Source organism: Homarus americanus, unplaced genomic scaffold, assembly GCF_018991925.1.
Source record: "Homarus americanus isolate GMGI-L3 unplaced genomic scaffold, GMGI_Hamer_2.0 scaffold12810, whole genome shotgun sequence".
Lineage (NCBI taxonomy): Eukaryota > Metazoa > Arthropoda > Malacostraca > Decapoda > Nephropidae > Homarus > Homarus americanus.
The window spans coordinates 363,947-389,059 of record NW_024749229.1 but is presented as its reverse complement, the minus strand read 5'-3'; the positions used below and the strand labels follow the sequence as shown (position 1 = coordinate 389,059).

At 42.1% G+C, this 25,113-nt stretch overlaps 1 protein-coding gene across 1 annotated transcript in view; it reads right to left on the bottom strand.

Moving 5' to 3' along the window:
- LOC121853322 (ADP-ribosylation factor-like protein 4C) overlaps nucleotides 1-20,668 on the bottom strand; it is a 41,590-nt gene extending 20,922 nt beyond the window's left edge. Inside the window, exon 1 of the mRNA XM_042347380.1 lies at nucleotides 20,519-20,668. The gene's annotated coding sequence lies outside the window, so the exon portion shown is untranslated. The remainder of the gene's footprint in view (nucleotides 1-20,518) is intronic.
- Between the last annotated feature and the right edge of the window lie 4,445 nt (nucleotides 20,669-25,113).

Genomic DNA, 25,113 nt, shown 5'->3' with positions numbered 1-25,113 from the left:
CCAAAAACCCCTAAATAATATATAAACTGTAAATAAAAGAAAAAATATATACCAATAAATAAAAAATACTTTGCGATTAACTTACAAGAAAAAGAAAAGCATCCAGTACAAACAATAAAAACAATTGACTCAAATATCAACCATACGCTTTACAATAAAATCTAACAAATTACACCGGAAAAATATCAATAAATCCAGATAAAAATGAATTCCTCTTCGATAATGCAGTAAAGAATAAAATTTGAAAAAGAGATCAATTCCTCTTGCGTAATAACAGAGGGGTATCGGGTGGTGTAGGTCCGGGTGGCCGATTCTTTGAACACTTTGACGATATTGGTAAGAGGTGCCTAGAGGTGATGAGAACTTGCTGTGTGATAGGGGACGGTCAGTACTGTGGTTGGATACGTAACTCTTGAACTGTGGCTAAAAGGGACAGACAGCTCTTAAAACACAGTTAAAAGGAACAGATAACAATTGATAGAGAGAGCTCTTGAAACAGCTAAATGAACTGATAACCCTTGAAAAACAGCTACAATGGACAAATAACTTTTAAAAGACAGCTAAATGGACAGATAACTCTTCAAACAGCAAAACGAACAACGAGAGAAATACTGTATAATTCCTATACGTAATAATAATATAAATAATAAATTACTTTAATATCTAACAAAAAGTACTATTTCATTTATAAGGTGAAATAAACAATTACACCAAGAGGGAAAATTAAAATAAAAGAATATAGTTATGCTTGGTAACTCAGCCAAAGACGGAATGCCAAGATGCCGATTAGAGAGTTTTTAAAAATAGGAAATCAGAGTTCATGGAAATATTGCTGAATTTGGCCCACGAACATGAGGAAATGAAGAAAGGGATGGGGGAGTAAGGAGGGACGGAGGGAGGGGGGTGTGAGAGTAGGAAGGAAGAGAGGAGTAGGAGGAAGGAAGGGAGGAATTAAGATGTAGGATAGACAGGAGGAGGAGAATGAGGTAGAGGAAGGAGGGGGGAATAGAGAGGAAAGATGAAAAGGAGAAGGAAAGAGTAAAGGCATAAGGAGGAGGAGAACGAAAAGGCGAAATAAGAATAAAGAGGGGGAGGTGAAGTAAACGAAGGAAGGAGGAATAGAGGAATAGAAGGAAGATGAGGAAGAGGTGAAAGAAGAGGAGGAGACCAATAAAGAAATACCAGGAGGAGGAGGAGGAGGAGGAGGAGGAGGAGGCTAATGAAGAAATACCAGAGGCGGACGAGAAAAGGATGTGACCGCTGGATATGTGTGTGTGTGTGTGGTGGTCACGCGGGAGGAAGTGAAAGAATGTTGACAGTAGGGTAAGGGATAAACTGGTGCCTGATGCTGAGAGATAACGGTGCTCTCTCTCTCTCTCTCTCTCTATTTTTCATCTAAGTCTGTATTATCTATCCATCACTAGCTATATATATCTATCAATCAGTCAATCGATCTATGACGTGGTTAAACCTAACAAACAACGCGTCGTCGAGTATCAAACTACGATATTATACCATACGATACTACGCAACGTTTAGGCATTTTCTCATTCTAACATTCTGGAAAGCCTGAGATTCCTGAGTATTTTAAGAAATGTTGGAGAAAATATTTATTATCTGATAAGATTTCGTGGGTAATGGAATGTTGAAAATGTTGGGCATGACGTAGGAGTCAGCCAAGATTAGAGAAAGCTGACACATACTTCAAGCTGACATGCCCAAATTATCGTACTGTGATATTATATGATCGTACACTATGAGAGGTAAAATACATACAACTCGTGTATAAGTACATCTATGAGAAGGAACTAGAGAGAGAGAGAGACAGAAGAGGATAATATGTAACAGAACAAAGACTATACGTCATAAGTAGCGTGTCTTAAGTGAGGGGTCATAACCAGGAGGGAGACAAGGAGGTGGTGATCACTTAAGTCTGAACCACCCTATTGAGACCCACTTACCTATAATCTTAACACATGGTCTTAACCCTTGGTCTTAAACCCTTAACTCCCCTACTATACTCCTCTCACAATGCTCCACAGAGAACCCATTTTCAACCCCCCATACCCCAAAGAGATCCAACTTAAGCCCCTACCCATGACCCACAGTGGCAACCATTTTAACCCCACCTCAAACCCATAACCCCCTGAGATCTCCCCATCCCCCCCCATCACTTTTATATCATTAATTAGTACAAACATGACTGGGTATTAGTAGGTGGCGTCAGTGACTAGAATAAAGATTACTTTGTGAGATGTGAATGATTGGTGATATGGAAGGTAGGTAGGTGAGGGGAGGCACGTGTGTGTGTGTGTGTGTCAGAGCTCTAAATTAGACATTTATTATTATTATCATTATTATTGCTATTATTATCACCCATTATAATTATTACACACACACACACACACACAGAGTCCATCATTACAATACCCTCTCCTTTCCTCCTTGACGTGCAGTGAGATCGCTATCACTCAGATGGTGCCGCCTGGGACTCACGAATAACAATCAGACAGCCACGAGATGCGTCTGTCTGTCTGTCTCTGTCCGTGTTGACCGTCTCCACAACTTCCTGTCGGCACTTGAGGGGTAGAGGCAAGGGTAGAAAGGCATTCAAGGGGTAGAACAAGGGCTGGCTTTTATTACAGGAAGCTGGTAGAGAATGATGGAAGGATAATATGGTAAAGAGGCAGGAACTGGCGACGGTGACGTGGTGAGATAGGGAAGTGAGTCATGAGAGAGAGAGAGAGAGAGAGAGAGAGAGAGAGACGAACTTGGTCGGATAGGGAAGTGAGTCATGAGAGAAAGAGAGAGAGAGAGAGAGAGGGAAGTGAAAATGTGAAAAATAGGGAATTGAGACAGACTGAGACACATGGGCAGAGAGATAAAAAGAAACAGACAAAAAGAGGAAAAGAGAGAGTGACAGACATAACATAACAGACAAATATAAAAAGAGACAGATTGAGCGAAAGATGGAGAGATAGAAAGCAACGAACTCAAAGATAAGCCAAGCAAACGAAAACACGAAGATGAAGCACTAAAATAACACGGGGTTGTAGACACGAGTTTGTTTACATTCACTTGAGCTCCATGCACTCTCATCTCTCCTCCATGTATACAGAGATGAACAAACATAAATCGTTGCTTTTTAATTCCTTCATAAGTGAGGAAATGAATCTATCAATAATCACAGTCCGAAAATACAGCTCGACAAGGCGAACCGGATGTAGCAGAGGAGGGGAAATGGCGGAGGGGTGCGTACTCATGGTTGATAACGAACAGTCCGACATATAATTGATCTTGTGTCGAGTGTTCTCTCTTCCTCTTCATGCAGAAGAGTTCTTAAACAAGGGGAGGAATTGTCCCAAGGGATCCTAGTCGTCCTAAGAAACCTTTCATTAAGTCATCGGCTACCTCGTGGCCCCACTTGACCCCACCGAAGACCGCGCCACATGCACAAACAGGGACGTGTGATCCATCCCTCTCACCACCGATGGTAAATAAACAAAAGGTGAAGTGATGCCATGATTCATGTTTACACCCGTGTGTGTGTTTTACAGGGCCTCTTGTAACTGTCACAATATTTTTTAAGCCAGATTTGTTACATGTGTACAGTATTATTTTTTTTAGTAACCGCATGTAACAATACATGTTAATTTGCCTTTATCACGTGTGTGGGGCGGAGGGAGGGGTGTTTCGGAGTTTATCAGTCTTTGTTAAGTCTTAGGGTTGTCTTGGCTGTCAAGCATATAACGCCGCGCCGAGCCGCGCAGGCAGGGAGGTATTTTAATTACTGCAGTCTTGTGTGCTGCTGGTGCTACTACTACTACTATTATTATTATTATTATTGTTGTTATTATTATTTTTAATTATTATTAATATTGTTGTTGTTATTTATTATTTTTTTTTTTTTTTGTTGTTTATCATTTTTATTATTATTATTATTAGAGATATAGTTGTGACGGGAGGGTGGAGGCCATACAAAAAGTATTAGTTGCAGCAGTAGTTGTAGCTGTAGTAGTGGTCTGCCCGCCGAATGCGTGTGAGAAACATTCTACTACATCGACCATGCCAGAACTGCCAACATAACCAATGAAGCCCATGTGGACATCAATGTGCGACGATTCTGGAAGAAGGGACAGTGAGCCTTCTTTGATATCAGGATATTCGATCCCCTGGCCGCATATCACCGTGACCTGACTTTCGAAGCTGCGCACAGGAGAAACAAGAACAAAAAGAGCAGAGGGTATTCAGAACATCGATCGAGGCAGCTTTACTCTTTTTGCGTTCACAACATTGGGCGGGATGGGACTTGGTGAAAAGTGCTTCTACACCAGACCGGCTGAGGTGTTATCAGAACAGAAGCAGCAACCCAGAAGTTTAGTCGTGGCCTGGTTGAGGTGTCGCCATTCTCTTTGCTCAGATCGGCTCTGCTGTGTCTCAGGGGAACAAGATCTCCGGCAACAGTACAGAATGCCGCGTAGATCTGCGGCTTAACTAACTTAGCTTCAGTAGTTACTTTGTATTAGGATATTTAGGTAATGTGTGTAGTAGTAGTTGCTGTTATTGTTGTCTTTGTGGTTTTAATGTAAAACATTTTAACATAGGCCTATAAGAAAAAACATAAGATAAATATTTTCAAAATACACGAATCTTAATCTGTACACCAATGTATTTGTTTTTCAGTCTACATTATTATAAGCAACACTTGTGTTGGCCAAAATGAACGAACTAATAAAGGAACTATTATTTAACTTAACTGAACCGTGTGTTATATTAGTTTAACAGTAACTATGTCTGTATTCCTCCTTATCAGGATTGTGTTTACAGTTTTCTTGTTGTTGTTTGCAGGAGACGGATAGGTGAAAATCACCTCCTAGCTGGCCTCTTCTTTAACTAATAAACCGTACAGGGAGAGACCATACAAGTTGGATGTTTTGAACTGTTGAAGGTTTAATGAAACGAGAAAAACACTGAGGCAGGGACTTCTACACACAACAAGTCCGGGGTATGAATGAGTTTTGATAGGTGTTCTGTAATGTAGAATTTCAAACCAGAAAAGTCATAGATCGTCCCAGAGGTCCCTGTAGAGTGATGAAGCATGCCTGGTGGTGGTTCTATTGAGTGTTCCTCCTCACAACAAAGACTGGGGAATTATCTGAAGAGTATGGTAAGAGATGAGATTATGCCCCAGAAGTGTGTAGTGCTGGAAATTTTCTGGTAAGGTCATTATTGTTTTTTTTTCTTCACCGACTCGGGGAAGCGGACCATTCAACACCACACCCAGCCCACAGTGCCCCAACACGACACCCAGCAACACAGTGCCCGACCACCGAACCCAGCCCACAGTGAACCACCACCACACAATGCCCATAGTGCACCAACACCACACCCAGCCCATAATGCCCGACCACCACACCCAGCCCACAGTGCCCGAATACCGCACCTAGCCCACGGTGCATCAGCACCACACCTAGCCCACAGTGCCCCAACACCACACCCAACCCACAGTGCCCCCAACACCACACCCAGCGCACATTACCTGACCAGCATGCCTCACAATGGACCAACACTCACACACGGCCCACAGTGCCCCAACACCACACCCAGCCCACAGTGCCCCAACACCACACCCAGCCCACAGTGCCCCGACACCACACCCAGCCCACAGTGCCCCAACACCACACCCAGCCCACAGTGCCCCAACACCGCACCCAGCGCACAGTACCCGACCAGCATACCCAGCCCATAATGGACCAACACCACACACAGCTCACAGTGCCCCAACACCACACCCAACCCACAGTGGACCAACACCATACTCAGCTCATAGTGCCCACCACCAAACCCAGCCCACAGTGCACCAACACCACACCCAGCCCACAGTGCACCAACACCACACCCAGCCCACAGTGCTCCAACTTCACACTCAGCCCACAGTGGCCCACCACCACACCTAGCCCACAGTGCACCAGCACCACACCCAGACCACAGTGCCCCTACACCACACCCAGCCCACAGTGCCCCTCCACAACCCCTAGCACACAGTGCCCCAACACCACACCCAGACTACAAAGCTCCAACACCACACCCAGCCCACAGTGCCTCAACACCACACCTAGACCACAGTGCACCAACCCCACACCCAGCCCACAGTGCCCCAACACCACACCTAGCCCACAGTGCACCAACACCACACCCAGCCCACAGTGCCCCAACACCACACCCAGCCCACAGCCCACAGTGCCCCAACACCACACTCAGCCCACAGTGCCCCAACACCACACCCAGCCTACAGTGCCCCTACACCACACCCAGCCCACAGTGCCCCAACACCACACTCAGCCCACAGTGCCTCAACACCACACCCAGCCCACAGATGACATCAGTATTCCATCTTGACGTACATAATTGTTTGTCAATTGTTCATCAGTAGAGTAGGTCCTGGCGCTATACAAGAGTCCAAGTTTCAATTTATAAATTTGGGCTAAATTTATGTCAAAGTTTGTTATGGTCAGACTTGAAGTAAGATTGATGCCCAGAAACTTAATGTTTTGTGATGATGGGGTGATGATGATGTCACAATAAATGTTGAAAAGTGAGATATCTTGCATGTTATTAAATAATATGTATTTTGGTATAGTAACTTCAAAGGAGCCAAGTTTGATGTTCGCCACTCAGCTACGTGTGCGAGGTCTCCCTGCAGAGAGGAGGAGGTCTGTTGTCTGCCACAAATAATATCCTCTCGTGAGTTTGAGGCAATGAGAGTGGAGGAACTATAGAGGGTTGAACCACCTATATAGAAGTAAATAGAGTTGTTTATCACTGAAAGATATGAAAAAGAAAAAGAGTTGGTTGTCTGTATTGAACGCTCAGGAACTCCCTCCACCAATACAGCGATAATCAGAGAAATCATGAGCCAGAACTACTCGCGCTCTCTGTCCTGAGAGGTAAGAAGATGAAGGCACTAAGGAGGATAGATACAGGTAGATAGTTGTGATGTGACTAACAATAAAGCTTCGAGGCCTCCAGGAGCACCACAACACTCGGCCAGGTGTTACTCCTCTCTCACTACTAATGATGGGAGTCACACACCGCTGACGTGACCTGACCTGCGAGTGACCACCGCTATTACACCACCAACACTACCACAACCGCCACCACCATCATCACCACTACCGCCACCACCATCATCACCGCCACCACATCTACCGCAGCCGCCGCTACCACCACCACCACAGCTACCACCACCACCAACTCTACTACCACCACAACTACCGCCGCCGCCACCACCACCCCCTCACCACAACCACCAACTCTACTGCCACCGCTACCACCACCGCCACCCCCTCACCACAACCACCATCACCAACTCTACTGCCACCGCTACCACCACCGCCGCCGTCACCACCACCATAAAGGGGTCTGAACTGGCACGGACAGTGAGGGACAATATGATCGAGGTGTTCATTAACTCGAACACGCTGGGTAGCTTCAAGTAGAGGTTGGACGGCTATTTGAGCGATAGGGGTTGGGTGTAAACAGGACTGCCCAGTATAGGCCAATAGGACCGGTGTAGTTTCCTCCATTCATATGTTCATAATGTTCTTATGGGATGTTATTTTTGTGTGTGTTTTAGCCTAAGTTAGCCAATTAGATGACTTCTTAGTTGTAATGTTTGGAGAATTTCATCTTACGAGGTTCTGGGAAGACGTAAGACGTTACCCAGCTGTCTCTAATAACACCAGGTTGCTGCTTAAACGAATCTTACGTTTGGTATTTTTACGACTGGATATTTGAGGAAAGTAAGTGATTGCTCTCTCTCTCACACACACACATACTACATCCTTGACCACTGAAGGGTCAAGACGTACCTGGCGCTCCTCTGGAAGCAGCCAGGTCAACTGTAAGTTGGCCCATACCAACTCCCTCCCCTGAACCCTCCTCCCTACCGGAATATCAACAAGTTCTCGCCAGAAGTTACAATTTCATTTAGGAAAGGAATGGAAACAGTGTTGAACAGAGGTGAACAGTGCTTAAGTCAGTGAGAACAACTCAACAGTAACAGCCGAGTCGTACCCAAGTTAAACTTCAGACAGTGAGGTCCCAGGTACCCAGTGATAACTGCCCGTGAGACCCAACAACAACCAGCGATGTGTTAATCCGTCTGGGACCACACCTCACTCATATAACACCATCTGTGGGGGAATTACTACACCACGTCAGGTCCCTCATAACACCATCTGTGAGGGAACTACTACACCACGTCAGTTCCCTCATAACACCATCTGTGAGGGAATTACTACACTACGTGATGCCCCTCATAACACCATGTGTGAGGGAACTACTATACCACGTGAGGTCCCTCCTAACACCATCTGGGAGGGAGTTACTACACTACGTGTTTGCTGTTCAACACCTACATTAATCTGTGTGTTCACTGTATGTTCCTTTACCTTTCTCTAATGAAGGCTTTTGTTAAGCCACCAATGTATGTAATAAGTCACACCTCACCTTCTCCCCTTCCGTCTTGTCACCACCACCACGTCTACAAGGAGAGTTACCCGTCACCACCTCGTCCTCCCTCTCACCACCACCACGTCTACAGGGAGAGAGTTACACGTCATCGCCTCGTTCTTCCTCTCACTACCACGTCATCGCCTCGTTCTTCCTCTCACCACCACGTCACCACTTCTCCTAAGCAGCTTGTTGAATGCAAATGATTGGTTTTGCGGCTACGATTGATGTATATTTTTTTCTCCCAATAAGATGCCGTAGAGGATAACTAATATTTTTTCTTTAAAGTAAAATATTATGGCACTGAGAAAAGTTAAGAGGATTATGACACATGACTCATAATAAGGTCCAATGTAAGAAACAATTATAAAACACATTAATAATTATTACCATCATCTGTCGGACTGTACGGTACGTGTCCATGATGGCGGCTCAAGACTTTGATATTCACTACACGAGGAATATATTACGTCTTGTGGCTCAGCGGCGTCTCATTCACTGCCTTCAGGTTATGTTCTGTACAAATCCTTATACACGACTGTAATACAACATCATACACGACTGCCATACAACAGTATACATTACTGATATAACCTGTCACAAAACAAAAATATTGTCGAAAACAGATTAAGGAAAATTACATAGATAGGTTATAATAATAAACTAAAGATGATGAAATAATAGTGGTGCGAGACTAAGGCGGGGCCAGGTGAACGGAGGGGTGGTAAAGGTGACCTGAAGTCGTGACACCAACCCTCAGACAAAAGAGGAAAATTAAATATATAAGAAAAATGGACGAAATATTGTGAAAACTATGTATTAATTAAATTATCCGCGACTGAAAGTAATTCCTCTCACCTGACAATTTATATGGCAGTTAGGTCAGGTAATGGCTGTCACTGGGTTGAAATAAAAGGTATTGAAAAGACCTGTGGTCACACATACAAACATTACATACATTCCTACACCACTAACTCTTACTAACACAACCATCATCATCACCACACACACATGTCTCCTCTCTTTGTGCAGGAGATTTAGTTTACTGCATCAAAGGGATTAAAAAACTACCACGTCATTACGATGTTTAACACCAAGGAAGTTTTATTGGACATTATTATTATTATTAATATTATTATTATTATTATTGCTGTTATTATTAGTATTATTATCATCATTATTATTGCGTACAAAAATATAAAAAACATTAAACAAATAATCCACACCTAACACAGATTATTAACACACCATTAAAGAGAAAGCGAAAGAGGCAGCAGCCGCCACCCAACACGCAGATGCGACGCGTGTTTATGGTGACGGTCGCCGGGATATCCTGTCTTCGTTTCCTGAGGTTGTTTATTATATAATGTACCACTAAAGGTTAAACTATCACACCATTAGAGCATCTGGTAACACTATGACAACTTAATGCACAAGACAACACTGTCCTAATGTAAGACAGTGTTACATAGTACCTGTAGTAACGCGATGAAGCTATTTATTCCAGTAAGAATATGTGTAACTTTTGTGTTAGTTTGTAAACAGTGTTGCCATATGTTACTAAAGGTTTTTGTAGTGTGTCATAATACAAACAGCATTACCATATTCTTAATCGAATTAATATACCATATATATATATATATATATCTTGATAAAATCACACGGGAAAAGGGAAACAACGGAGCACCTTGGCTTTCGTCTTTATTCAAGACATCTTCAGAGGCAACTGGATTACATGGACAGAGAGAGGCTTAAATATACAGGGTGACCTTATAAAACATGAGGTTAGGTCACAATGATGTCATCCACTAATCCCCACACAAACACACACGTAGAGGAGCTAAAGAGAAGGGGGGTGACGTGACTAGTCAGGTCAGGTCAAAAATAAGGGACCTGACTCCACTCCCTCCAGTAACCTTCCACACCCTTCCAGTAACCCTCTACACCCTCCCCACCCCTCCAGTAACCCTCCACTCCCTCCAGTAACCCTCCACTCCCTCCAGTAACCCTCCACTCCCTCCAGTAACCCTCCACTCCCTCCAGTAACCCTCCACACCCCTCCAGTAACCATCCACACCCCTCCAGTAACCCTCCAACAGAGCGGTACTTCAGGAATGTCTCTTAGGTCCATCACTGTTTATTTTCTTTCACATCTCATTCAGTTTCGAGGTTTTTACTGAATGTTCTGTTTGGTTGATTATTTTTTTTTTGTATTTTACTATTTTAAGATGAGTTATTTTAAGATAATTGATAGTGGTAGGGGTGTGGTATAATTGATGATGACAGTGGTGTGGTATAATTGTTGTTGGTGGTGGTGGTGGGTGGGTGGTGATGGTGGTAGTGTGGTATAAGTGATAGTGGTGGTTGGTGGTGGTGGTAGTGGTAGTGTGGTATAAATGATGGTGGTGGGTGGGTGATGATAGTGGTAGTGTGGTACAAGTGATGGTTGTGGTGGTGGTAGTAGTGTTGTATAAGAAATTTAATTATTGCCGCTGACAGCAGAGTATAGGCCACAAAGGGTGTTCATAGGACCCCTGGGATTTTAATATTATGGCACTAAATGCTACAGAGTATTTCCAGTACATTGTTTAAGTCTATACATAGGATTGTGATTAGGTACTGGAAGTGAAGTGTGGATACAGCCTTAGTATATCAGTTATCTTGTCATCAGAGATAAAGTGCTGCGCCAGTGTATACACAGTGTGCTTGGATCTATCCCTATAAGGTTCTTTTTTAACAGTCAAGACGTAGTGTTGGAGTGTGTGGCCATATGTCTGGCCACACTACCCACATCATGGACCTGTTGTAGTGTTGTACCAAAACGAAAACCGGGACAGCCTGATGCCTTTCGCCCATTATCACTGACCAGCTGCCTGTGTAAAACCTTTGAGAGGATGGTTCTTGGCAGACTCTTATATAGAATCAGAGAACACATGTCTCCTAACATAAATGGCTTCACCCATGGTAAAGGTGTACATAATTGCATCACTACATTCCTAACTGTGCATGGTGATGAAAGGCACAGATACACCACATTTCTTAACCTAAAAGCCGCATTTGATATTGGCAATAGGCAACTTATATTGTACGAACTAGCCAAAATGGACATAGGAGGTCGACTGTTACACAGGATAAGTGGTTACCTCACCAACACAAGAGCTGCTGCACTGTTTCAGGTATAAGTGATGGTGTTAGTAGTAGTGTGGTATAGCTGATGGTGGTGGTTGGTGGTGGTAGTAGTAGTAGTATGTAAGCAACGGTGGTAATAATAATTTGTTTTAGTACCTGATGACAGTGTAGATAATGCCATTGCATAGGAAACCACTGATGTATGGTAGCAACGAAGACAATGGTGGTGTAGGTGGCTTCTCTGTTACCATCGATGGTGTACGTACACAGTCGCACCAGAAACAGTCAAGATAAGATGGTAGTTGTTATAAGGCGGGTGTAGGTACGCCCATAAACGTGTGTGGGCTGGTAGGTACAACCATATCTTGATTCAGAGAGGATATCTCGTGTACATCCACCCAGACACTTGAGGGAAGATGTGGGTATAGGACAGTATGGGCGTTGTGTAGGTTCCGCCCTCTCTCACAAATTCCCAGAGTCTACCGTCAACACTTTTACCCTTCATTGGAGACAAGAGACAACATGTGTGTCGAGTCTTAGTGAGTCAGTTAGCAGTTCTGGGTGCTTATGTCTCCAGGGAATATCTAATACAGGGAAACTTGAGAATCAGAAGAAAACATCTGCAAATCGAGTATGAAAACTGGATTTAACGTGAGAAATTTTGAGAAACAGCAGAAAACAGCTGCAAAACCATGTGTGAAAACAGACATAGACAAGACTACAGTGTTCAGTGATGGCTCCCTACATCACCCCAGTGGTAGTGTGGGAGGTACAAGTGTCGTAGTAATCAGTAAAGATGCAGAACAAGACGGAAAAACCTGATAGTCACAAGTCCATCATGAAGTGAAGTATTGGGAGACATTTGTGGTAGTTTAAGGTGTATAGTGACACACATACATGGCATTACAGTGTAACAATGCCATGTTTTTAGAGTAAATTATGTCATGTTTTAGAGGAAATACCCGCCATAACGCCGACACGACAGTGTTCCCGCTAAATGAGAAGTGCCTGAGAAGCCTGAGGCATGAGCCAATCACAGTGACCTGTGAGGGTGACGTCATAGGCCTAACTGTGCTGATTGGCTGAATCTAGAATGTGTGCCCAGCTCGATTTCTAAACACAGTCTGGTTAGAGTTGCCTAAGTGTAGACGTGCATGTGTGTTAACAGGTTTTCAGCATGGCGAGATATATATCAAAAGAAGTACCCTTAAGGTTATATTCGTTTCACGAAATATATTGGGATTCATGTGACCCCTGTTTAACTAGCTATGAAAACCTAGCTAGTTTATTGTTTTGAAAGTGTAACTGTCCATTCTGAATAATGTCGTTAATAAACAGAAGAACCGCTAAGAATAGTTCTCAATTCCCTTCCCTGTGTATGGAGTAGATTGCTAACAAGGGGTCCATGACTCACAACACATTTCGGGAAAAGGATCAAACCTAATAGGTACTCACATTATAGCCGCCATATGAGGAGGTGACACCCAGGACACACCCACACTTAACTCTGACCAAACACAGACTTCGCTTCAGCCCACAAGGGACGCCACTAGAGTATTCCTCATAAGTGTCTTTGTGGTATAATGATAGTGACCCCATGAGTAGCAACATCACCTGTTTCCCCTAGTGTCTCAGTTATTATAAGTTAGCCCTATTCCTTATTTATTCGCCTCCCCTCTCTTCCCATTCTCCACTTCTATCGGTTCTCTGCTGGGGAGAGTGACAACAGGCATACCCCCATCTCCCTCACCCAGCTCCTCCTCCCTCCTCTCACTCCTCCCGCCTCACCTCCCTTCTATCTCACGAGTATAAAGAGAATGAAAGAAAGAGTAAAGAAATTAGTAAAGAAATAAGAAATAAAATAAAAGGTAAAATAAGCGCTTTATTACAATAGGTGGTCATGGTGAGTGATGGCAGGTGGTGGATGATAGGTGGCAGTGGGGAATGGTAGATGGAGTGGGTAATGATAGGTGGCAGTGGGGAATGGTAGATGGCAGTGGGTAATGATAGGTGGTGGTGGGTGATGACAGGTGGTAGAGGGTAATGACAGGTGTTGGTGGGTGATGACAGGTGGTAGAGGGTAATGACAGGTGTTGATGGGTGATGACAGGTGGTAGAGGGTAATGACAGGTGGTGGTGGGTGATGACAGGTGGTAGAGGGTAATGACAGGTGTTGGTGGGTGATGACAGGTGGTAGAGGGTAATGACAGGTGTTGGTGGGTGATGACAGGTGGTAGAGGGTAATGACAGGTGGTGGTGGGTGATGACAGGTGGTAAAGGGTAATGACAGGTGTTGGTGGGTGATGACAGGTGAAGAAGTATAACCAACAATTAACTCATTACAATCTACTCTAACCAAACATACCGTACACTACCCCTGAGAAAATCTATCTTAGATAACCTAACCTAACCATCCCAAAGTTTATGTAACCTAACTTAACCTAATCTACCCCCCAAGTTTTCCTCGGGTTTATCATGACTCGACGTGTTCTGTTTGTCTCATCTGTACAGTGTTCACCGCCCTAATACGACCATTAATGTTCTTTATCACACTTAGCTCAGTCTTGTATAGATGCCGGCCGGGTAAAATGTGCCAGACTGAGCCACCTTGTGTAACATACTTGTGATGCTGACGTCCACATGTTGCTGACGACGCGAGGAGATGACAGCCATGACAAGTTATCAGCAAGACGCAACAAGAACACGTCGTGGTATGAAGTGTTTGACGTGGAGAGACGTGTTTGGACGTGTGAGTGAACGAACAGCTTCAGTCATTAATATCATCCGTAGATTGAAAATAGCTGAGTGTGAGTCATTAACACTTTTTACCATAAACAGACCGTCTAAGGTGACAGACACTGCGGACGAGTGGTAGGTTAGCGTAGATTCGTGGGGGGAAGAGTTCCCGTGCTGGCACTGTTTCCAAGGAAAAACCCACAGAAGTTCACAATAAACAGTAGAGAAATACACACACACACAAGCCCCGAGTCGTCGTCTTCTTCAAGTGTAGTGTGAGTGACCATCCACCCCTCACTCTCTCCTCCCTTAGCCCTGACCTGGCCTCACCTCGGTGACTCAGCTGACCCCACTCACTCTGGCGTGACTTGCTGAAGGCTCGTATGACCTCGTAAACCTTCTTGACCCCGACATTGGTAAGGTAAGAGATGATGAACCTTACTGCCACGCTAAAAAACAATCCTACGATTGAACTCTTGTATCCCAAACCCCGAAACACTGAACTCTGAACCCCGAAACACTGACTCCGAATCCTGAAACCCAATCTCAGAAACCAGTACCCCGAACCCTGTATCTCAAACACTGAAACCCGTATCCCGAACCCGGAACCCTAAGCCTGGAACCCCGAACCCGGAACTCTGAGCACCTCACGTAGGAAAGAATAGATTCATATTTCAAAGTAACGAAACCTGATTTTTCTGACGCTTCATAAGATTAAACCGAGAAAGAATATTCGTCGTGCGCCAAGTGAACTACAGCTACCAAGATCAATGGTAAACAAAGTCGTACACAAGAGACTGCACCTTTACGTGGAGGCCTATAGAGTGCAACTCGTCCAAGCTTTACAACGTAATGACGAACCTCGGCTCTATGAGTTTGCATTTTCCTATTGAACTCTATTGATGAGGAACACGAGTACCTAAAAAGGGTGTTATTCTCTGAGGAAGCCACCTGCCACGTGTCGGGTCGCGTTAACCGCCACAATGTGTGAATATGGGGGTCTGGAACCCAGGTGAACACATTCGTCATAGACCAAAACAACGTTTTTGTTATTGACTCACGGAAGAGTTGCAACCATTCGCTATTTTTCAGCCATAAGATTTTGTTATTCTAGACTCCAGTTGGTGACAGTGAAACACCTGGTATAAGGTCACTCGATGGCATCAGAAGAATGAGGAAGGATATATTATATATATATATATAAACATCATTGTACCTCCTTTCATTTTGTCGTAATAAAATTTTAAACCGGAACAGGACAGTGTGGACATCCTGTACATTATCTACATCTCTTTCCAACCCACCTGAAATTTAATAATTTTTATTTTTTTATGATGATGAAAATACACCTTTTGCAATTTTCGGGTTACTGAGTTTTGAGGTTTAGAAAGTGGTTCCTAACTGACGCTAAGTGAACGTATCTAGTTTAGGCAGAGTCTCAAGTGTAATTGTCTCCTATCTGGTACCAAGTGACCGTATCTAGCTTAAGTTGAGTGTGTAATTTTGTCTCTTAACTGGTGCTAAGTGAACACCAATTTAAATGCCATTGTACTCTACCTAAAGATAACCTGTTTGATATTACATAAATTATTGTTCACACTGTTATTTTTGTTACGGATTTTATCTCATTCTCAGCACCAAAAACAATGAAATAAACTGGAATACGGAAAAAAAAATCTTAATAATGTGACTTTTCATCAATATTCGTCCAGCCGTCTAGTATCTGCACAGGTGGATCCTCTCTTTAACTTTCACTTATGATCTTCGAACTTTCTTTATAATCGTATTTGTTCATCAGTTTCAGTTCCTACACAGTTGAGTACTTTCTTTGATTTTCACTTATGATCTTAACTTCAAATCTACTTTCTTTAAATTCATATCAGTCCATCCACATCCGTATCTGTACGGTCGGGTACTTTCTCTGCCTTTCGCTTGTGATCTTCACCTTAGACCTACTTTCTCTAGTATCGCAGCATTAATTCGTTTCGGTATCAGCAGAGGTGAACAATTTCTCTGACTTTCAACATTAATCTTAAATTCAGGAAACTTTTCTAAAATCGTAATGGTTCATCTGTTTTTAGCGCCTACACAGTAAGGTGACCGTGACGTTTGACCCAAATGTTATCAAGATAGAAAAATAGATGGATCGGTTTCTGATATATTTCGTTTCCAAGGAGAGTCACCTAGACAGAAAAAGTTCATGAGTTAAGGCTCAAAAAAATTAAATTAATAAGTAAAAATAATAAAAAATGAGAATAAATAAACATAACAGCAAAAATAGATTGACTGTAAGAAATAGAACTAAGGAGAAACGAGTTGTGGTGTTTTGTGGTATGAGGTGATGAGGGTGAGTCTGGATGGTGAGTAAGACCTCTCTCTCTCTGCCAGTCAAGAGCCAAAATCACCTCTGGTCCAAAAGTGGCTATCAAGAGGCACTTCGCGAGGGTGCCATCCCGAGATATCGCCTCTCGCCCTAAACATGAGATCCACGTCGGCACACTGAGGCACTCTGAATGGCACTTGAACTAAATAGGGTGTGTTTCGTCGTGGTGAGTGTGGTAGTAATGGTGATGGTGATAGTGGTGGAGAGTGTGGTAGTAATGATGGTGGTGGTGGTGATGATGGTGGTAAGTGTGGTAGTAATGGTGGTGGTGATGGTGATAGTGGTGGTGAGTGTCCTAATAATGATGGTGGTGGTGTAATGGTGGTGAGTGGTGATGGTGATAGTGGTGATGGTGATAGTGGTGGTGAGTGGTGATAGTGGTGGTGAGTGCTAGTAATGATGATGGTGAGCTAGTTCACTGAACTCCCTCAGTCCTGGTTGGCGATGAGATTGGTGGTACAGTTGCACCAGAACAACGGATAATAACAACTCATACTCTTGTATTGTTTTGAAACCACCGTGCTGTTCTCGTGTGCTCATCAAAACACGGGACAACAAACATTCGTTATGGTGTTAGAAAATTGTTTTGCCATGATGTCATCTTTAAATTTAACCGATCGTATAAGATGATAATAATTTCGATACGTTTCTATCTTCTAATACCCTGTAATTCAATCCCAAAATAAGGTGCTGTAAATCAGATTTTAATTAGCGTTCTTGTGCCGAGGTCAAGGAGTCGCCGTACAAAACCAACATTACCTTGGTCGACTCGGGATATAAATGAAGCTTCATGATTAAAATTAACCGATTTTAATTAATGACACACACACACACACACACACACACACACACACACACAGTATAATATAAAGAGATATTCACTAATAAATATAATATGTTTACTGGTGTACGCCTTTAGTGTTCGCCACTCTCACTTACAAATATTAATTTACTGGATACCTGACATTAATAGTAGTACAGTATAGTGAGTATGACAGTTGGCATACTTAGTGTGCCTGTAAGGATCCCAGAATGAAATTTAACTTTAATTAGGCTGCACATTATCAATTACCCATTATCTTACTTTATGCTTGGTAGGTTACTGCTAGTAACGAAAAATATATAATTAAACCCGTAAACAAATGTTCATTATTAACTGAAGATAGTTGTGTTACTCTGCGAGGCAGGTCTTGAATTATCTTCACGCAACTCCACCATTGAAAACAAATTGCATCTCATTTAGCAGTCTCACCATAGTCCGCTAAATTAAAAATAAATAAATAATAAGTCTCTTAGAGAAATGAGTAAATATACTTCACCAATAAGTATAACTGACAGTCGTGACTATATATAAATAAACTGCTTCTCCAGGAGGCCAGGCAGTTACCACCACCCGCTCCCAACAGTACTGTATGTATCGTGGTGTTGTCCACTATTAACGGTGAAGTGAACAAGGCTTTTCATGACGAAACTGTTCATTACAAGCCCTTAACACAATTAATGAGGCAAAATTCAAAATAAACAATCTTAATCAAACTTCGGCCAAGTTTAATTGAACTTAAAGAGGGTAATTCCTAAGATCTATTTAGTAAACACATAATATAACAAGTTTTCCGAAACTAACCAAGAACACAGTGGAAAACATAAAAAATGGCACCATCTGATCCTGCCAGCTTATGGATCATGTCTCAACTAGGCTCACACTGTCACTATATATTGTGTTTTTTTTTATTGTACCAGAAATAAGTCTGTGCTCCCAGTGTCTCATCCTCCACAAGGAAGTGGGAACAAGCCCTCAAGACCTGGTCGGGTTATATTTTTTTACACCCCCCCCAGGGGGCTAGTTTATTGGGCACCCCCTTGCATCCTGTGCAAAGCGAAGCGCAAAATGCGCTACAGCGCCCAACAGGGAAGCACATACTCGTATGACGTCAAACCTTTTTGATCTATGATACGACTTTGAACCTTTTTAATGATAGCATCAAACTTGACTAAGCTAACCTAAACTGAATCTAACAGAGATCATACAGTATCATGCATAAAAATAATACAACAGACAAAATTCCCCTGTTCACTTTTTTAAATTCCTTACAACATACAAGGTTAGTTTAGGCTAAGCGAGGTGGAGTGTCCTAGAGTCGAGAGATGTCTGACTATCAGAGTCGAGAGATGTCTGACTACCACGTCCAGGATGTCAGCAGCACAAGGTTAGGTGAAGGATGGTGTGACACTACATGGATGTCTGGCTTGTGATTCTATTAACCGACAGTCACAGAGAGAGAGAGACTGTGGGTAGGGAGGGAGGGGCGGACATATCATTTTAAGGTCATAGGAACTCAACCACTCCAGCCTGCGCGCCCCATTTGCCACTCTTATCAGCACATCACACTGATACGCCACACGCACAGTAATAATACATACCACTTTTGTCCTGATGAAAACTGACCACACACTCAGTGTTCATCAAATGTTCGCCACAACAATCACATGAACTGAATATAACAAACGTAATTGTGTAATGACTCGTGTTACTATCATGTGCATTGGTAGATGTAACATATTATGTGACATCTACCAATATATAGCAAAGTAAACCTGTAATATACAGTACATATATTTATGTATAACAGTATGTGATTTATAATAGCATTCAGCTTTAGTACACAAGAACGTATAATACACAGCTTCAGTACACAAGAACGTCCTTCAGTAAACTCTGTAGAGAAAGTAAGATAACTTTCCTAATATCAACTATAACTAATAACGAAATTATTGTTAGCATCAGGTCGTTAAATTACCAGTGATAAGGGGCTTGGGACGAGACAGTGCTCAGAGGGCTTACAGGAGCACTAGTACAGTTCACTTAAATCATTTATCAACACTGATTCAACTGTATATAAAATAAGTCTTTAAGAAGATATAAACGACTTACATGAGTAAATTAATTCTCAAGATAAAATTAGTTTGTGTTTTTTATGGTTTGATTTAATCTTTTGGTCTCAACGGACACGTTAATTTAGCCTGAGTGGAGTGATCTAGAGGTTGTAGTGTTCACCTCCTGTTTTAAGAGTCGCGCGGGGTACTCCTAGCCCCCCCCCCCCCGAAATTTGTACAGGTACCTAACTATACAGCTGAGGAACTGAAGGAGGTCGAGTGCAGTACCGGATACACAACACTCCTGTGCGCCAAACATCCTCAGTGTGGAGTGAATAATGCACGTAAATTATGTAAATGTTCCTATATTATAATATGAAGTAACAAGTTTTAAGTCACTTAAATTATCATCCGAAGTAACAGTTATCAGTGTCCCCAGTCACAAGTTTGTTACTGTTCCTCACTCACACTGGCACCCTCACTTCGCTCTCCTGCAGTTCAGGTCAATTTATTAACGCGGGATTTTGATCCAGGACTAGTGTTTACCAAGAAAGTTTTATATATAACAAATTATCAAAGATTTTCAACATGCGGTTCAATAACAGTTTGGATTAACGGAAGCAATTTTACAGTTTTCTGTTAAGTTGACCAGACCAGACCAGACCAGGCAACGCTCGCCAATTAAGTCAATTAGTTTAAGTAAAAACACGATTTTAAAGACAACATTCGTTACGTCACGACGACAACCTCATTTAGGCTTATTAAATCATATATCATGTCATAAGTTATTATCGCCTAATTAACAAGACAAAATAGAGTGCCTCCGAACACTGGGTGATCATGCAACACAATAACTGGCGGAGAAATACACTGGACACGTACCTAACTGAAATGTTCCACTTGCTGCCCTGCTGACGTGCCCCGACCCTCCCGTGGTCCTGTTTGACGCCCTGGCACTCCTCTACTCTCTGGCACTGACTGGCACTTGAAGCGAGGGTAGGAAGGCTGGCAGCGTGGCACTGGCACCGTGGTCAAGCTCAGTCATGAATGGACACGCTGTCTGGATGTTGCGGAAAACTTGTCGTACAGATCAGTTACGTGGCAACGTGGAGAGGCATTTAAATTATAAATTTTCATGTATTTCAATTGAAGGAATGTTCCCTGGCGGTTAAGCATACTATTACATAATCATTCTATCATCATTTGAATGAAAATGAAGATTAGATTTAATGGAAACATCACTGAAGCTGAACGTAACACGCCAATATGCACAAATCTGGGTTGGAGACACTGATAATTGTGTGTCTGGTCTATGATTACAGAGACGCCAGATTTCTATAACCACTGAAATTCCTCTAATTTTCACCGAGAAGCCTTACAAAGTTGTCAAAGACGTAGGTGTTGCATTATAAATAAACCAATACGTTACAAACACTCAGCTCTTTCCTGCACTCTAGCACTGTACAGTAGATGGAGTTAAACAATTGCTCTCAGATCATCGTTTGGAGAATAAAGCAATGAGGGTTTTGACCATCGGATTAGGTGAAATTTTACCGTATAACAGGGGCGGATCCAGGGGTCCTGTTGGTCCCCCCTCCCCCCCCTCCCCCTTTTTCATAAAACAATTCCAGTAGTTTTTCTTTAATGCAGTATTGTACTCAAGCGAATTTATACTGTATAGTAAAAAAATTACTATTGACCTCAGCATATCTCCTAATATCAGGTGCACATGGCTTCAAAATGCCACAATGGTCTTGTTGATAATAAACTGGGTTAATGACTTATTGTATTAAAGTAATTTATTATACAAAAATTCATTAAGAGAGTTTATTATCAACAAGACCATTGTGGCATTTTGAAGCCATGTGCACCTGATATTAGGAAATATGCTGAGGTCAATAGTAATTTTTTTACTATACAGTATAAATACGCTTGAGTACAATACTGCATTAAAGAAAAACTACTGGAATTTCAACAGTTTATTCCATATTATAAAGCATTGTTTTCATTTTTGTGACCTGGATCTATGAATGGATTTATATTGTTTAATTTTTTATACAAAATTAATCAGCAGTTACTGTTAAAAATCTCTATATCCTCTAAATGTTTTTATATATTGTTTTAACACCTTATTTGTAAACTTTCTTTACTTCTTTTACGCTATAATAAAGTTTGAATTATTTAGCTGTCAATAAAGAAAAGTTTGACAGTCACTTGTTGACAAACCTGTCGGCGAAAAGCTGATTAGTCCCTGCACCATGTAACCCTCTGACGTCATTAGAACACACCCCCTCCCAATTGGGTACAACAAAATGGCGGGTAACAGGGAGCTTGTGATTGGTCAATTAGTGTCTGCCAACTGGTAAATAATGCCTGGGATTGGCGTACAGAAGACAGTTACAACACAAGATACACGACCCATTTCAAGAAAACTTTCTGGCCATTGAAATAAACAACCCAACGGGATCCATCATAATCGGCACCCGTTACATCCCTCCGAGAAGACCCATTTTTCCACTAGCAGACTCGCTCAGGCTGACGAGAAGAACTGTACCAGCATATTTTCTGGGTGACCTAAATGCACGACACAGCTTTTTGGGGCACCAGGACAACAACGCCGTAGGGCAGATCTTAAACACATTATTGAACCACGGCAACTCAATACACCTTGGTCCGGAATTCCCCACATACATCAGAGCAGGTCAAATAGGACATCCAGACAAAGTACTAACAAACCAGCATCACCATCTTAACCTGCAAATGGAACCCGGCACAATAACCACCAGTGACCATCTCCCTAGCGTAGCCACACTCTCCACATCTCCAATACAGATCCCTGCCAGGTTGAGATACAGCTACACATGATCCAACTGGGAGGAATTAAAAAATAAGTTAAACAATAATCAAATCACCCAACGACACAACAAACACACTTCCCAAATAGACAGTGAAGTGTCCAGGACATTTTGGATGGGGTGGCCGAGGTGAGGCCAATCACTCGTGGCGCAGCCCCCCTCCACTCATCCGAAGGTAATTTCATAATCAATGATGATGAAGGCCTCCTTCAGCGATGGAAAGAGCACTACCATTCACTGATCAACCGAAACACTAATGTGGATGTCCTGACTACCCAGCAGGTTCCTTAGCATCCAGAGCTGACACATCTCAGTTATCCTCCATCCCTGGATGAGGTAGCTAATGCCATCAAACAAATGAAAAATAACAAAGCCTTAGGGCCTGATGGAATCCCAGCCGAGGTGTATAAAGCAGGAGGATGTCTGCTTACCAGCCGTCTCAACTCTATCCTGGAGAATAAATACGAAAAGGAGGAACTCCCCCAAGCTCTTAAAGACACATCTATCGTCAATATTTATAAGAACAAGGGAGACCGGTCAAACTGTGGCAACTACCGCGGGATTTCGCTGCTCTCTGTAGCTGGCAAGATTATCCCAGAATCTCAATGTTGATATTAATTTCTTTCTAAAATATAAAACTGACAATAATTTCAACAAACATCAGAGAATCTGATGTTTGTATTGAAATGATTTAACTTCATCATCAGTTGGAAACTCAGGGCATCCTCAAGGACGATGTCAGGGATTCGTCACTTCTACTGGCAAACTCTACTCTAACTTATTTGACAATTTCGCTAACAGTAAATACAGTTGAAGCTTTCAACATCACTCACAAGGGATCTTGAATGCTTCATCTATAATCTGACATATCTAATTTAATGTAATATATACGCTTAGAGTTGCAATTTCAAATTTCATAAAATGATATGAGACACGAGGGAATATCAGAGTCGCGGTACTACTTGACAGAAAACGGAGGACTCAAGCGTACTGAAGCGGTGAGAAAACGGACGTCTCAACTGGGGGACTGAATAAAGAAGTTATTGCTACATGTTTTATGTTACTGTAACATTTCACCCAATAAAAAGTTTTGAAAATCATATTCCAGTCAGTCATAACACAAATAAGGAAGACGGCATTAGATCTTAAAATAACCTCACGCCAGGCACACCCAACCGTCCCAACGTAAACAACTCGTCTCTGCTCCCAGGGGCCGTACCCAAACTCCCAGGTAACTCCTGACTTTCTTACCTACAAACCACTGATGACCCTGTTACCAACACCTCTTCCCTCCCTGACCTCCTCCTAGTGACAGGCCTGGCACTTGACATTATTAGGGACCTGCCACGCTTTGCCATAAACAGATAAATTGTACCGGGAATTTCGCCCTACACACTCATCATTCTGTCACTTTATGTAACTTGCTGACAAAATCCATGACCCTTCAAGCTTTTACACCCTTAATGCATGAGTCATGAAGGCAAGCATGAACTATGCATGCTTCCCAGATGGGCGCTGTAAACACTTTTGTGCTTCACCTTGCACAGGATGACAAAGGGGTGCCCAATAAACTAGCCCCCTCGGTGGCAAGTAAGAAAGATATATATAATATAAACAACTCGGTGTCAAGTTGGTGGATGTGAGAAACGTTCCTAGATGCCTTTAATACATCTATTTTAGTACACTATCTCCCCTAATATATTAATTCGTCGATAACAGTATGACCACAGAGGGTGAAGACCGGATATTAATACACACACAGACACCTACTCACGATAAGCCACTGAAGAAGAACAGCATAAACACCCACAGGTCAGCAGGAGTCACAGAATGTCTTAGTCCAGTCATCTAATATTAAATTATCCACAACAGTTAACTCAAGTCACGAAAGATCAAGTTAAAATATTGTTAAAAAGGTAATAAAATCTTGTTCATCCAGTGGTAATATCAGTATTTCTCTCTAGAGGAAATATTATATACTTGTGATCTCTTTTCCGTAACACGTACATAGCTGACAAGGCGTTGGAGAGGCATTTTTTTTTTATATAACTCTGGAGAATGACACAGCTGGTTATAGTTAATAGAGTTTATCAAATAAAATAATTTATTTCAATAAATAGATCATACATTAAATTAAACATATAGACGGGTCGGCATAGCATAAACTGGCATATAGATCCAAACATTTAGATTATTATTATATAAATGAAGTTCCTACTGAATTACTATAAATATTATTAGTTCCCTTATAACAGTGAACCATTTCATTTTTATTCATTAAAAGTTTGTGGATTATATGTATGTATTAAGCAGTCATTATTATATACGAAAAATAAAAACACCTTCGATAACACTAACTGCTTTGCCATGAACTTGATGACGTCACAGGTTTAAACAGGTACTTGTGTCACAGTCTGAGGTTTGGTATATATAAATAAATAGATATATGACAATCAATAAATAAGATTATAATAAATACAGTATATATTTAGATGTTTAAATTGAATGTTGAGAGGACGAGTGACGGTTGAAGTGAAGTGTTCTCCGAGAAGACATTTATTTACTTTTACTTTTACTTTTATCCTCTTTGCCACTGATCGGCTCGTTAGCTGCTTGGGCGGT